Source organism: Barbus barbus (genome assembly GCF_936440315.1).
Source record: "Barbus barbus genome assembly, chromosome: 32".
NCBI classification, from domain to species: domain Eukaryota; kingdom Metazoa; phylum Chordata; class Actinopteri; order Cypriniformes; family Cyprinidae; genus Barbus; species Barbus barbus.
This window is the reverse complement of record NC_136760.1, coordinates 10,805,396-10,818,278: the sequence shown is the minus strand read 5'-3', so window position 1 is coordinate 10,818,278 and position 12,883 is coordinate 10,805,396. Positions and strand designations below refer to the sequence as shown.

Below are 12,883 nucleotides of genomic sequence, written 5' to 3'. Positions count from 1 at the left end.
CCCACCCATCTCCACCCCCTAGATGTGGATCCAACCACGCCCTCTGGATCTTTCTTCTGCAGCGAGGGGCTACTGGAGGTCTTGCACATTCACAGAAAATAGCTTGCTTCCACCAGATGGATATGTCATAAAAGTTATATAATGCTACTTTTCAAACCTATTTGAAAAAACAGTTTGTCAAGATAAAATGTATTGTACAAGTGGTACAATGGAAATCAGATAAGGACTTAATGTTTGACAACATGGGTCTCTCAAGCAATAAGAAAATGATCAATGTTACTCAAAAAAGACCATCAAGACTAAATAACGCTAAAAAATGAAACGCATGTAAACATAACAGATAAAAATGACAAACATTATTTTAAAAAAGGCCTAACTTGAAAAGTAGGACAGAAATTTCTGAATGAGTTTCTAAATGAGGCACCCCACTGGACAATCCTGATTTGTTTCATCGTATGATCTTATATGTAAACTAGAGTTTTATTAAACTATAGTTGTTTTTTTTTTTTTTTAAATCTAGAATCTTGAACTTTTCAGACAAGGAAGAGAGTTTACTTTTAAATAAGGTTGTACTTTAAACACGGCAGACACGAAGTACTAAAACACTAAGTTAAAAACCCCTCATAAAGCATGTTTCATAAATTACAATGCTTCCAGGATACTACATAAAAATATGAGACTTGTCTAAAAACTTTTGTCCATAATTCTGCATGTGATTTACATATGTAGCCTAAATAAACTTCAGAGAAAAAAACGTTACAAAACCTGTCACTGCATGGGCGGCATCTTTGACCCTGATCCATAATGGTACCTTAAAGGTATGCTAGATATTAGGCCCCACTTACCTAAATGGTACAAAAGTGTACTATTTGAAAAGGCCCAGTGATAGCTTTTGTAACTTTTGTTACTAATACTGTACTGATAGCAATGGAGGTCTCTTTTTTTAAGAAGCTGTCATTAACGTTGTTCACTTATAAACGTTCTAAAGGTATATAAATTGACAAAAATTGCGAAATCTATCAGCATTTGTGTGAATTTGGATGGATGCTTGCTACTCCAAACCACTAGACTTCATATAAAAAGTATAAAAAGTGTCTTCTTACAGACTATTTTCACTAATGCAACAACAACACACACTCTTTGTAACTTTGTTAAAATAGTCAAATCTTAAGGATATTTCTCACTGTTTTCTTCATACGCTTAAATGAATTAGAAGTTTGCCTATTTGTCGTAACGCCTCAGTGTTTGCTGTATGCTGCTCCGACCGTGTTTGCGGGACACAGATAAGAGGGCGCTTGACAGCTCGGAGCAAATACTTCCACTGAAGGGCATCCACAGCTCAGGCCGTCTTTTGTCTAGTAACATTCATATACTAGAAATAAATTTTGTTAAACCACTGAAATGCAAAGAATTGTTGTCTGACAAAATTGGAAATCCGCCGAGCAATCTCTATGAAATGATTAAAATGCGATTATCGTAGTCGAATGTGATTGGTTCAACTTCACCAGCGCTGAGAAAAGTAACAGGTACCACACAATAACTCCATCTAGTGCTACTTCGCAGGTCTGGACAATACATTACACCTGAACAACAACGCTAATAGAAATTGAATTGAAAATACACGAAGAGCTCATACAGAATAATTATTATTCAAACCTGTCCGCCCGTTTGTTTACACTTGACGCGGTGTTTGTTGAGTGTAGCGCCGACTGTCGGGACGCGTTGAGCGAGAACACAGACCGAAGGGAGCAACGGCTGTTATGGAGATTATTTTATTTCCCTTGGAAGCTAACAGAGAGAATTTAAGCGGGATCAAACGGACATGAATTTACCGATTGAGTTCAACTGAAGCAACAGGTGAGATAAAAGCGTTGAATGTGACGTATCAAACAGGTGTTTAAAGGACAGGTGTGTTTTCAGGTGCGCCCACAGGCCACTGACTCAAACTCATTCACTAACATTAACGCTAAAAGTGGCTTTATTCTTGAACGACTGATTTAATACAGAGTAATGTTAAAGTTTAAAGTGTTCTCGGATCGTTGTTTTTTTTTTAACGAGGGATATAATAAAGTTGAAATGAACTCAGGACTTCAGGTTAGCATTATGCTAGTAGACAGAAAATAGCATTTCAAATTAATGTTCCATCACAATACCACGTTTTTGACATGGTACCGTTGTGTTACCATGTTTTTGTACCATAGTGCCGTGTATTCTTGTGCCACGAAGATGTAAATACCATAGTAGGGCTACATAATGACAAATGGTAACGTTATATGTCAAATGCCAAGCTTTTAACATAACATAACATAAATTGTCTTCCATTGGTTGGTTATACTTGATTCGATTCATGATTCATATTAATTTTCGATTCAATTCAAAAGCAATCTTCTCAAATTCGTGACGATTAGTACGATTCTTAATAATCTTTTATTAGATTACAATAATATACATTTAACACTTTTTTTTATATATATATCTTCTATAATGTGTCTTGAGCAGGAAAAAATAATGAAGGCAAGCTACTTAGGATTGTTTTCTGCCCAACAGAAGGCTAATTTGAAAGGAAACATTATATGTCCAAACAACAGACTGCTTAGAATTTAATGGAGTGCTCTATGCTAATATTTTAGAACTCTATACCGTATTTTTAGAAAATTATACCGTATTTCACCAAAATACATTTTTTAACTATTTATTTAGTCTAATATTATTTAGTCCCCCCCCCCCCTGAATTAAATTCAAATATTAATATTAATTTAAATATTAATAGTAAATGAATGACTGTTAGTGAAGAATACATAAACAACTTAAGTGACAAATTGGCAATCAAAAATTAGGCTACTTGAAGAAAAAAAAAAAATAATTACAAGCAACAGATTAAATAGTGCTTGACATCTTTCAGTATCAGTGTTCAGATGACAAGCAAAATAATTGTTTCTTGTCAGTGTTGCTAATTGTAAGACCCCATAATTTTGCCTTGTCTGTTTGTCATCACTAACGATACAACTGACTGTTGTTACATTAACATCTATTAAAGACAAGCATTTTGAAAAGTTTGTACTTTTAAGTTGCTCTGCTTTGTTCCAGTTCATCCCAGTTGATATCTAGATGTCTTTTTTGCAAAAGTATTTCTGATGTGGTCTAAAGGAATGTTTTGATTGATTGTCCTTAAAAAGGTCACAGCAGAGAGAGAGAGTGTAATGGTCTTTGTACCTGGTTGCGAAGGAATCACCAGGCACCACACCTCTATGATTGTAGATAGTGGAGGGAGCATACACTTGTAGTAGGAACATGTTGAGTGTAGTAGGGGGAAGTTCGAGGGGCAGCAGCCCTTTTTGGTTGATTGAAGACCAGACATGCTGCTGTATTCTGGAGCATCTGCAGCATTAGCTGGAAAGCTGACCAACAGAGCTTTGCGGTAATCCATTCATGAAATAAGCGCTTGGACATGTTCAGTCAGGAATAGAGTTGGGACATAAAATATGGAAGTACTAGCTCAATGAATGTAAAATTTTGAATCTCTGTGCAGCACATGCAGTTCTGTCAACTGGGCCAGTTCAGCATCCTTAGTGTTTCATTTTTTGAAAGAACTATTCTTTGCTGAATGATGCATTGAATTAAACTTGAATTCAGTGGACAGGTCCATAAACCTGGTCATGTGCTATGGCTCATTTCACTGAAACACTTCAGCTCAATGAGAATAGTGTGTTAATGGATTATTCTGGATTCAGTGCAATTTGATTGTTTTTGAAGGATTTTAAAGAAGAAATGCGAAATTTATAAATACGCTTTCAGGACATGAATTATTTTGTTGAAATATGTGTGCTGTAACGCTGTTTAAATCAGCTCTTGTAAAGTTAGAGAGGTTAGAGAGATGTTTTGCTTGTGTTGTCCTGGTGAGAGAGTTGAAAAATTGGATATTACCTTAATATTAAAGAAGTTAGTAACTGAATTTTTCCACATTAAGATCATGTCAACTGGCATATTATTTATGTCTTGTGACAAAAGTATTGAAATGGTGAGTATTTTGACATAAATTTGCCCCATTCGCCATCGTAACCATTTTCTAAAAAGAAAATGAGGGAGAAGTGGAAATTAATTGTGTGTGTTTTCAAAGAGCTGTTCTCAATAAAATGACTTGGGCTGTGTTTGACGCTGTTAAAAATACAGTTGTTGACGTTTAAGTGCAATCAGAAAGAACAAAATATGGGAATGTTTAATGAATATACTTTATCAATTCAGAAGTATTTTATTACAACATCAGTACTGTTATGGTAGACTTATCTTATTGTCATTATATTGTGATTTTCCTGAATCACACTATCACCAGATCATTGCATTATAGTGAATGAGATCTGGTCAGATGGCAAGTGTCTTGACATGATTTTCTTGGTGTGAATGTGTCTTTATACCACTGTGCTGATCCTGTCCAAAACATTTGGATTAATTAGGAGAACTTGTCACTCTCGCTGTTCCAAATCTAAATCTGCTTAGTGCCTAGGAATAATAATATATTATTATATAATGATAATAATATATAATGGATCTCTTTTATCTGTGGTTAACTCCCGGCTAAAAAAAACCCCCCAAAAAAAACAAAACTGAGCTAAAAGAAGCTGGCTTGTCACGTGCATAAAGACTGTGGATTGTTACACTTATCAATATTACTTACTTAAGAACACTTAAGGCAACTACACCTATAAAACTGCTTCTTCTAAACAACCCTTGTTAATCCCCTCCGAAGCGAGTGAAATGCTGCAAATTTTATCAGATGGTGATATAAGACATCAAAAAGGACATTTCTGTAATTATCATGCTTGTATGACTTGCATGATAAATTCTAAGTTTTATATCTGTTAAATTTTGATCCTTTTGATTATTCAATTACAGTTTATTTGTGTCAAAGTAAAGTAATCAGCATAATAACAGAAGTGACAAATTCCATGGGCTCATTTTTAAACCAGACACAGCATATATAGAGCTGGGTAGATTACTTACAAATTGTAATCCGTTACTGATTCCAGATTACATGACAAAAATTGTAGTCAGTAACGTAATCCGTTACATTACACATTTTAGGTAATATAATCAGATTACTTTTAGATTACTTTCGATTTAACTTGTTTATCACATTGATTTAAATAGCATTAGAAAGCTTGTTCCATTCATTATAATTTACAACATGAAGTGCATTAAACATTATATTTAATTAAGGTTTCCCAAAAGGGTTCGTAAAGGAACTGCAGGGGGGTTGTGAATTTAATGAAAAGCTGACAAGTAATTAAATCTTAAAATATTACAATTATAATAAATAATTTTAAAACAAACTCCCTTTCGAGGAAAGTCTCTTCACTCGGCGGCCATATTTTCAACGCCTCCGGGCAGCTCGTACAAGACCTTCATGAATGGGGGAATCCTGAAATCTCAAAAACTGCTCGCTGTACTCGCAATTAAATTACATATGTCGAATCAGCAACAAAAATCTGAAATTAATTGCCCCATGAATGTTGTCTCATGCTCAAATAGCGTTTAGGGGGCAGTCGTGGCCTAATGGATAGAGAGTTGGACTTGTAACCCGAAGGTCGTGGGTTCGAGTCTCAGGTCCGGCAGGGATTGTAGGTGGTTGGAGTGAATAACCAACACTCTCTCCACCCTCAATACCACGAATCAGGTGAGACCCTTGAGCAAGGCACCGAACCCCTCAACTGCTCCCCGGGCGCCGCATTGATGGCTGCTCCAGGTGTACCTGGATGGGTTAAATGCAGAGAACGTCCCTTCCCCTTAGGGGAAGTCGTGGCCTAATGGTTAGAGAGTCGGACTCGTAATCGAAAGGTTGCGGGTTCGAGTCCCCGGCCGGCAGGGATTGTAGGTGGTCGTAATCGAAAGGTTGCGGGTTCGAGTCCCCGGCCGGCAGGGATTGTAGGTGGGGGGAGTGAATGTACAGCGCTCTCTCCACCCTCAATACCACGACTGAGGTGCCCTTGAGCAAGGCACCGAACCCCCAGCTGCTCCCCGGGCGCTGCAGCATGGCTGCCCACTGCTCCGGGTGTGTGTTCACGGTGTGTGTGTGTGTGCATTTGTTCACTACTCACTACTGTGTGTGTGCACTTGGATGGGTTAAACGCAGAGCACCAATTTCGAGTATGGGTCACCATACTTGACAATACGTCACGACTTTACTTTACTTTAAAAAGCTTATTTTTCAGGCTAGACCAGCCAATGCGCATGCATATAAACGTTTCATAACGTGCTTAAGACTGCTCATGTGCATTGACTGGTTTCTATGGGAAATTTGGCTCTTTCATTTAGAAGGTGGGACTATTTCTCCATATTGCGCGTTGCAGTTTCTCCCATTCATAAGTATAGGAGTGAACCGTCTTTGTATTTCTAAAGTATTTGTTTTAAAATAACAATTAAAATAAAACGCTTACTAAAAAAGATGCCGTATTGATCATTAATCAACATCAAAGAAACCGTGAACATGCAAATGTGATACTTAATTATTGAAATATTTACTTTAAAATCTCAGGGGTACTTAAAGCAAATACATTTGGTAAACAAAGTTTAGATGACAAAAAGTTTTGGAAGGCCTGCATTACATGTAACTAAGAAATAATGTGAGTGCATGTTAATTAGTTAGCCTATAATTAATAAGACATGGTTAAAAAAACCTACAGAGTAATAATAAAAATAAAAATGAACGTGTTCATCAGTAGTTGATGCAATGTTGAAACACTACTTAAACCTGAAATGATTTTTGTAAATCCAGTGGTCAAATACTGTCGCCGCCTGACTAATGACTGATCCACTGTGTGTGAATATCCACAAAACTGGACTATATATGGTAGCTGATAAAAATTGGACTGTGTCCTATGGTGTGACATAGCAAAAATGAAAAAAAAAACATACAAATAAAATGAGAAAAATGTATCTTCATTCTTAGAGTTACATGAGAGAGGTTTATGGTCAATGTTAGAGTTTGTCAAGTACCCATATACATATATAATGTGTATATAATCGGTAGGCTATTTTAGAAAGGACAATTTAAAAGATGAAAAAGAGAAATTAAGGAGAATCAATGAATTATGAATAATTTATTGCTATTGTGTGAATAATATGTAATCATGTAATCCATAAAAAAATAACTGTAGTCTGATTACGAGCATTTTAAAATGTAATTTACTCTAATTACAAGTACTTAATTTTTGGAATCTGATTACGTAATCCAGATTACACGTAATCAGTTAATACCCAGCTCTGGTAATGAATATGTCTAATGTTATCCATTTTAGATTTACTAATGAATAATCTTAGTTACTTGTGTGGTCACAAGCCTGAGTATGACATACCTGCATTACAAATTTCCACTACTTAAACATCTAGAGTGAATAATTTAGTGGAAAGCAGATATTAATGAAGATTAATGTTGTTTCTCTTTTGTTAAGTACTCTTGTAAATCAACATTTTTTCAAATATGCACATTTCAGTTCATGCAAAGAATACTTATTGTTCTCTATTCGTAGTAATGAATAATATAATAGGTTGATTCATCATATAAATAATTGCTAATAATTACTCAATATTGGAATTTCTTTTTTTAATCTTATGTTTTGCTAAATCCAGGGTGATGCAGTCTTAGACTTGGAAATTATCACATTGAAGGATAATGGTCTATGAATAGTTTAATTGGAAATACTACTTTTGGCTACTGATGTCAATTACTGCTACCGAATTGATATAAAAAAAAAATATAACAGTAGTAGACTCCTTTTATCAGTACTAGTAATACAGTATCAAGAACTAACGTAATTTGGCACCTGGTCATTGTAAACAGTCGAGACAAAAGATTTGATGTGTTATAATATATCTGTGCAGAGGTCTTACAATATAAATGAAGCCTAATAGACCTGCTGTGGTCTATTATTGTCACGTTCCCTCTCGGGACACAAGGAGGTGCGGAGACGTGAAAGTTCCAGTCAGGTTCTTTTATTAGATCCAGTAGACAGACAGGGGGCATGGGGAGAGACGAACACATCTGACGTTAAGACCGGACACAGGGCCTAGGAAACACAGGGCTTATAAACACAGGGAAATTTCCCCCCCCCCCCCCCCCCAAAAAAAAATTTTCTTGGGGAAGTTCCCCCCTGGGAGACACTGAGGAGCGGGCTCTGGAGGAGCGGGCTCTTGGGGGCGCTCTTGAAGCGCAGACACTTGGGGGCGCTCTTGAAGCGCAGACACTTGGGGGCGCTCTTGACGAGTTGGGCTGGACGGAGCCAGCGGGAACTCGGGAGGGCTGGACGGAGCCAGCGGGAACTCGGGAGGGCTGGACGGAGCCAGCGGGAACTCGGGAGGGCACGTGCGTGGATCCGGCACGGGAGGGCACGTGCGAGGAGCCGGCACTTGGGGGCGCTCGGGAAGCGCGGACACTTGGGGGCGCTCGGGAAGCGCGGACACTTGGGGGCGCTCGGGAAGCGCGGACACTTGGGGGCGCTCGGGAAGCGCGGACACTTGGGGGCGCTCGGGAAGAGCTGAGCTGGACGGGACCAGCGGAAACGCAGGAGAGCTGGGCGGGACCAGCGGAGACGCAGGAGTCCACCTGCGAGGAGCAGGCACAGGGGGGCGCTCTGGAAGCGCGAGTTCGCGGGGGCGCTCTGGAAGCGCGAGCGGCGGCGGGCTCGGGAGAGCCGCGAACGGCGGCAGACTCGGAGGAGTCGCGGACGACGGCGGCCTGGCTCCGGCTCGGGCCCGGATGTCTCCCAGACACCGGTATATCCCTTGCCTCCAGGTCAATCCAGCAGTGTCTGGGAGATCGATGGGGGAGTGGAAACCGGCTCCGAGCCGGAACAGGTGGAGAATCGCCGCGTCATGGAGCTCTGAACTCCTCGCGAGCCCGCAGAACTCCTCTGCGTACTCCACAAAGGGCAGCTCGCGGAGTATCAGTGCACGGAGGCGGGCGGCGAACTCCATCGCCGTGGAGGGGGAAAAACAGGAACAAACCAAAACTTCAAAAACAGAAAAAAAAGGCGGGGGTGGAAAAGCGCCGCTTACTTTGTGGGTCCGGTCTTCTGTCACGTTCCCTCTCGGGACACAAGGAGGTGCGGAGACGTGAAAGTTCCAGTCAGGTTCTTTTATTAGATCCAGTAGACAGACAGGGGGCATGGGGAGAGACGAACACATCTGACGTTAAGACCGGACACAGGGGCTAGGAAACACAGGGCTTATAAACACAGGGCAATTAACGAGGAAGAACAGAAACAGGTGAGGGCTAATCAAACGCAGGGCTGGGGACACATGAACTACTAATTAACTAATCAACAGGAACGAGGATGGCCAAATAGAGACACGAGAGGAGGGGAAACACAAGACAAGGACTGACAATTATATCATTAATAACAGTTTAACACCTATATTGAAAAAAATATATATATTGCAATTCTGAACACTGTTACTGAAAATATGTCAAGCAATATTTGTTCTATTGCTTATAATTTTATTACTGAGTGTTATTTTTATATATATATATATATATATATATATATATATATATATATATATAAATAATATTAAAATTTTCAAAGACATAAAAATTTGCTCAATTGCAAATTAGCCTAGTTTTTGCTGTGGTATCAAAATAATAGTAATTTCACTACCATTGGTGCTAACAGCTGAATTCTTTGTATCTAACAACATTGACTATTAATAGAATACAGTAAAAAAAAAAAAGGTAACTGATATGATAGCTATAGATTTAATAGATTGTTTTGCCTATAATTATACGTCTGTTGTAGTTTTGACTGTCCGTTGCCAGCACCAACCTATACACGTGTCAAGTCATTATTAGTCCAGGAGAAGTCTTGCTGCTTTCAAAGTTCAGTGGTTTTGATAATGATTGATCTATGGACTCTAAAGAATCTTCCTGGCAGAAATCCAAGAACAAATGCTCAGATGGCCTTTGTTTGTAATTGTTATATTGTCACTAAGTGCCAAGCCCCTCCAAATACAATGTGTCTTTATAGAGACATTGAATAGATAACAAAAGAATGGGTATCAAATTGTGTGACAATATCTCAATCAATTTTCTGGGCATGCTACTGAGTTACAGTTCTATGGTAATAGTTGATAGTAATTGTTCTTGAAGCAAAATAGTTCAGGATTTACTTTTTTTCTAATAGTGACTGTCACAACTTTTTTCTGTCATTTTGAGATGCAAACTCGCATTTGTGCTTTTTATTTGCATGCATAACATGATAGCCAACCCATTGTCATTTTTTTAAAACATACTTTTGCCCATATAACTATTAGGAGTCAATGGTAGTCATTATGTGGGGTGAAAGTAGATGTGGGTGTCATTTGCATATCTATGGTAAACAATTTGGTTATTTCTTATAGTGTTGTCACGATACTGGAATTTCTAACTTCGATACGATACCTTGAAAAATATCGATACTCGATACCATTTTCGATACCACGGTGAAAAAAACTGCCACAATATTAAGGGGGTAATTTTTTTTTAATTTAAAGATAAATGTAACAAGTCGAGAACATGCGGTATATTTTACATGAACTAAAAAATGTCTTGAGGTACTGCATTTGTTGATTTATTTATTAATCTTAGTTAAATGTTAATTGAAACTAACGTTTACTAATACATGTACTAATTAAAATCCAAAGTTCTATTTGTTGATATTCTCATTTGCTTCATAACCAAAATATTTCCAGATATAGGGCCCTATGAAATCCGTTTTATTTTTTTCTACATTCAATTTTTTCCATTTTAATTTTTCTGGATTCCGTTTTTTTCCGTTTGAATTTTTCTGGACTCTTTTTTTTTTAATGGTCAAATTAAATGCTATTAATCTAAAAGCATGTCTAATTCATTAAAATCATGAAAATTATACAATTTAACATTTAATTTATTAAAAGTGTAACGAAAATGACACGTTTAGGGCCGTATGAAATGTTTTATTTTTTTCTCACCTTATGTTTTATTGTTACCAAATTCTGTGTTTTAGCATGTCTATTAGGCTATTTGAATGCATACAAACTATTTTTATTTATTCTTACAGTAGCCTTATGAAATGTGTTTTCCCCCTCAGAAATTCTGTGTTGTGTATTTAAATTTGACTGGATATCAGATGAAGGCATAAAACAATTTTAATTAATGAAAATTAAACATTTACATTTTTGGCAAATGAAGGGGATTTAAAATTAAAATATTTTGTGATTATTTCTTTTAAAAAAATTAACAGTAGTAGTAAGTAGTAGTATTATGTACATTCTACTAAATAATAGTAATATAGCCTATTTCTGGCACACGGTCTTTAATAGGCTAAGGTAAACCGAACCTTTATTTTGACGGGTTGCCGTGAATACCTTTAAAGTTCTGTGTGTGTATGATATGACGCTAGTTTTACTCAAATTAAATGGTAAAATGCTCATATAGTGCCTTTCAGATCAGTTCTGGAGATATTGTTGATGTATTTATGTCCTCATTGAGACGGCAGACGCTGAAATCACCGCGAGCGCCACATTAGTAAACAAAACCGCACGTGCAGCACATTCACACAGAGACGCGCAGAACATGCAGGATTCATATTTAAATCGACTTTTGCAGCTTAATATTTACAGATGCTAGTCCATATCGCGATTTGATTTAAGTGTAATGACCTACTTTTGATTAATTCATCCAAACTGACAAATTCTGTGACATTCCGCGTTAAACTGTAAATTCCGTTTTTATGACTGGATTCCGTGCGCGTTCTCTGCATCGCGGAGATCATAGATCCTACAGATAGCATTCCTGCTGTGTTCTTTAACAACCAGAGCAGTCATCTTTCTATTCACTTCACTTTTGCTATTTAACCAGAGCGAAGGAGACGAGTGCGGTCACATGTGGTGCTTGTCCACGCGCCTTTGGAGAGAAGTGAAAGTGACAGCTCGGCTAGTATCGGTGTATCGATACTTCGGGAAATTAATATTGGTACCGTTCAGATATTTCAGTATCGATATTTATCGAAATATCGATATTTTTGACAACACTAATTTCTTATCATTTTGCTATGTAATATGTGACTATATGCAGGACTTGGCATATCATGGATATACCCTTAAACATATGGTTGAGTATGCTCACAAAGTAATCCCTCCTTTATAAGTATGACCTGAACCATTTGAGGACTGTGCTAGTTGTTTGCCAGATGAGTTTCAGTAGTGGCCAATAGTAATACCATCCCATTTGTTTTAGGCCTTACAGTTTGGGCTGCACAATAATTTTTAGTGGAGAATAATAAAGTATCACATTTTTTTTTGTTGCAAGAATAGAAGCTACTGGTGATGTTGATACAGTTACCAGATGTCAACACAGATGTGAGAAGCTTCCTTTAGTCATTTTTCATATTTGCCTCAAAGTTTGACATTTTGAGGGTTGCGCATTTTGAGATGCTATATTGAACATCATAGTGGTGAATGAAATGCCATATTTAAATATGAAAACTTCATGTGCTTTACCTTTCCCAACAAGCACAAGTTGTTACAACTAAATGTGAGGAGAGATAAAAACTAAAACTATTAGAGAAGAGATTTCAGTATGAACACCTGGTGTGGTTTGTGTCTGATTCATGAACAAATGTCTAAGATTTTTCACGATTTGCCAAATTAAAAAAAAAAGTATAGTGAAAAATTGTCATGTTTTTTGAGACGCGAGTGAATATTTGGAATGACAAACAAAAGCTTCCATGTGTAGTCCAGTGGAGTAACTCGTGCAATATCTATTTTTCAATTTGTGGGAAATCAGGTGACACGATTATCCACTTTTATGGGCTTGCGTCTCTCATTTGGTACAAATACAAATGTTTCAAGCTTTGTGAATTTACATTTTGGTGCT

At 37.5% G+C, this 12,883-nt stretch overlaps 1 protein-coding gene across 1 annotated transcript in view; it reads left to right on the top strand.

The window, feature by feature from the left end:
• Positions 1 to 1,516: 1,516 nt before the first annotated feature.
• LOC306852494 (protein phosphatase 1 regulatory subunit 16A-like) overlaps positions 1,517 to 12,883 on the top strand; it is a 34,409-nt gene continuing 23,042 nt past the window's right edge. Inside the window, exon 1 of the mRNA XM_079389377.1 lies at positions 1,517 to 1,857. The gene's annotated coding sequence lies outside the window, so the exon portion shown is untranslated. The remainder of the gene's footprint in view (positions 1,858 to 12,883) is intronic.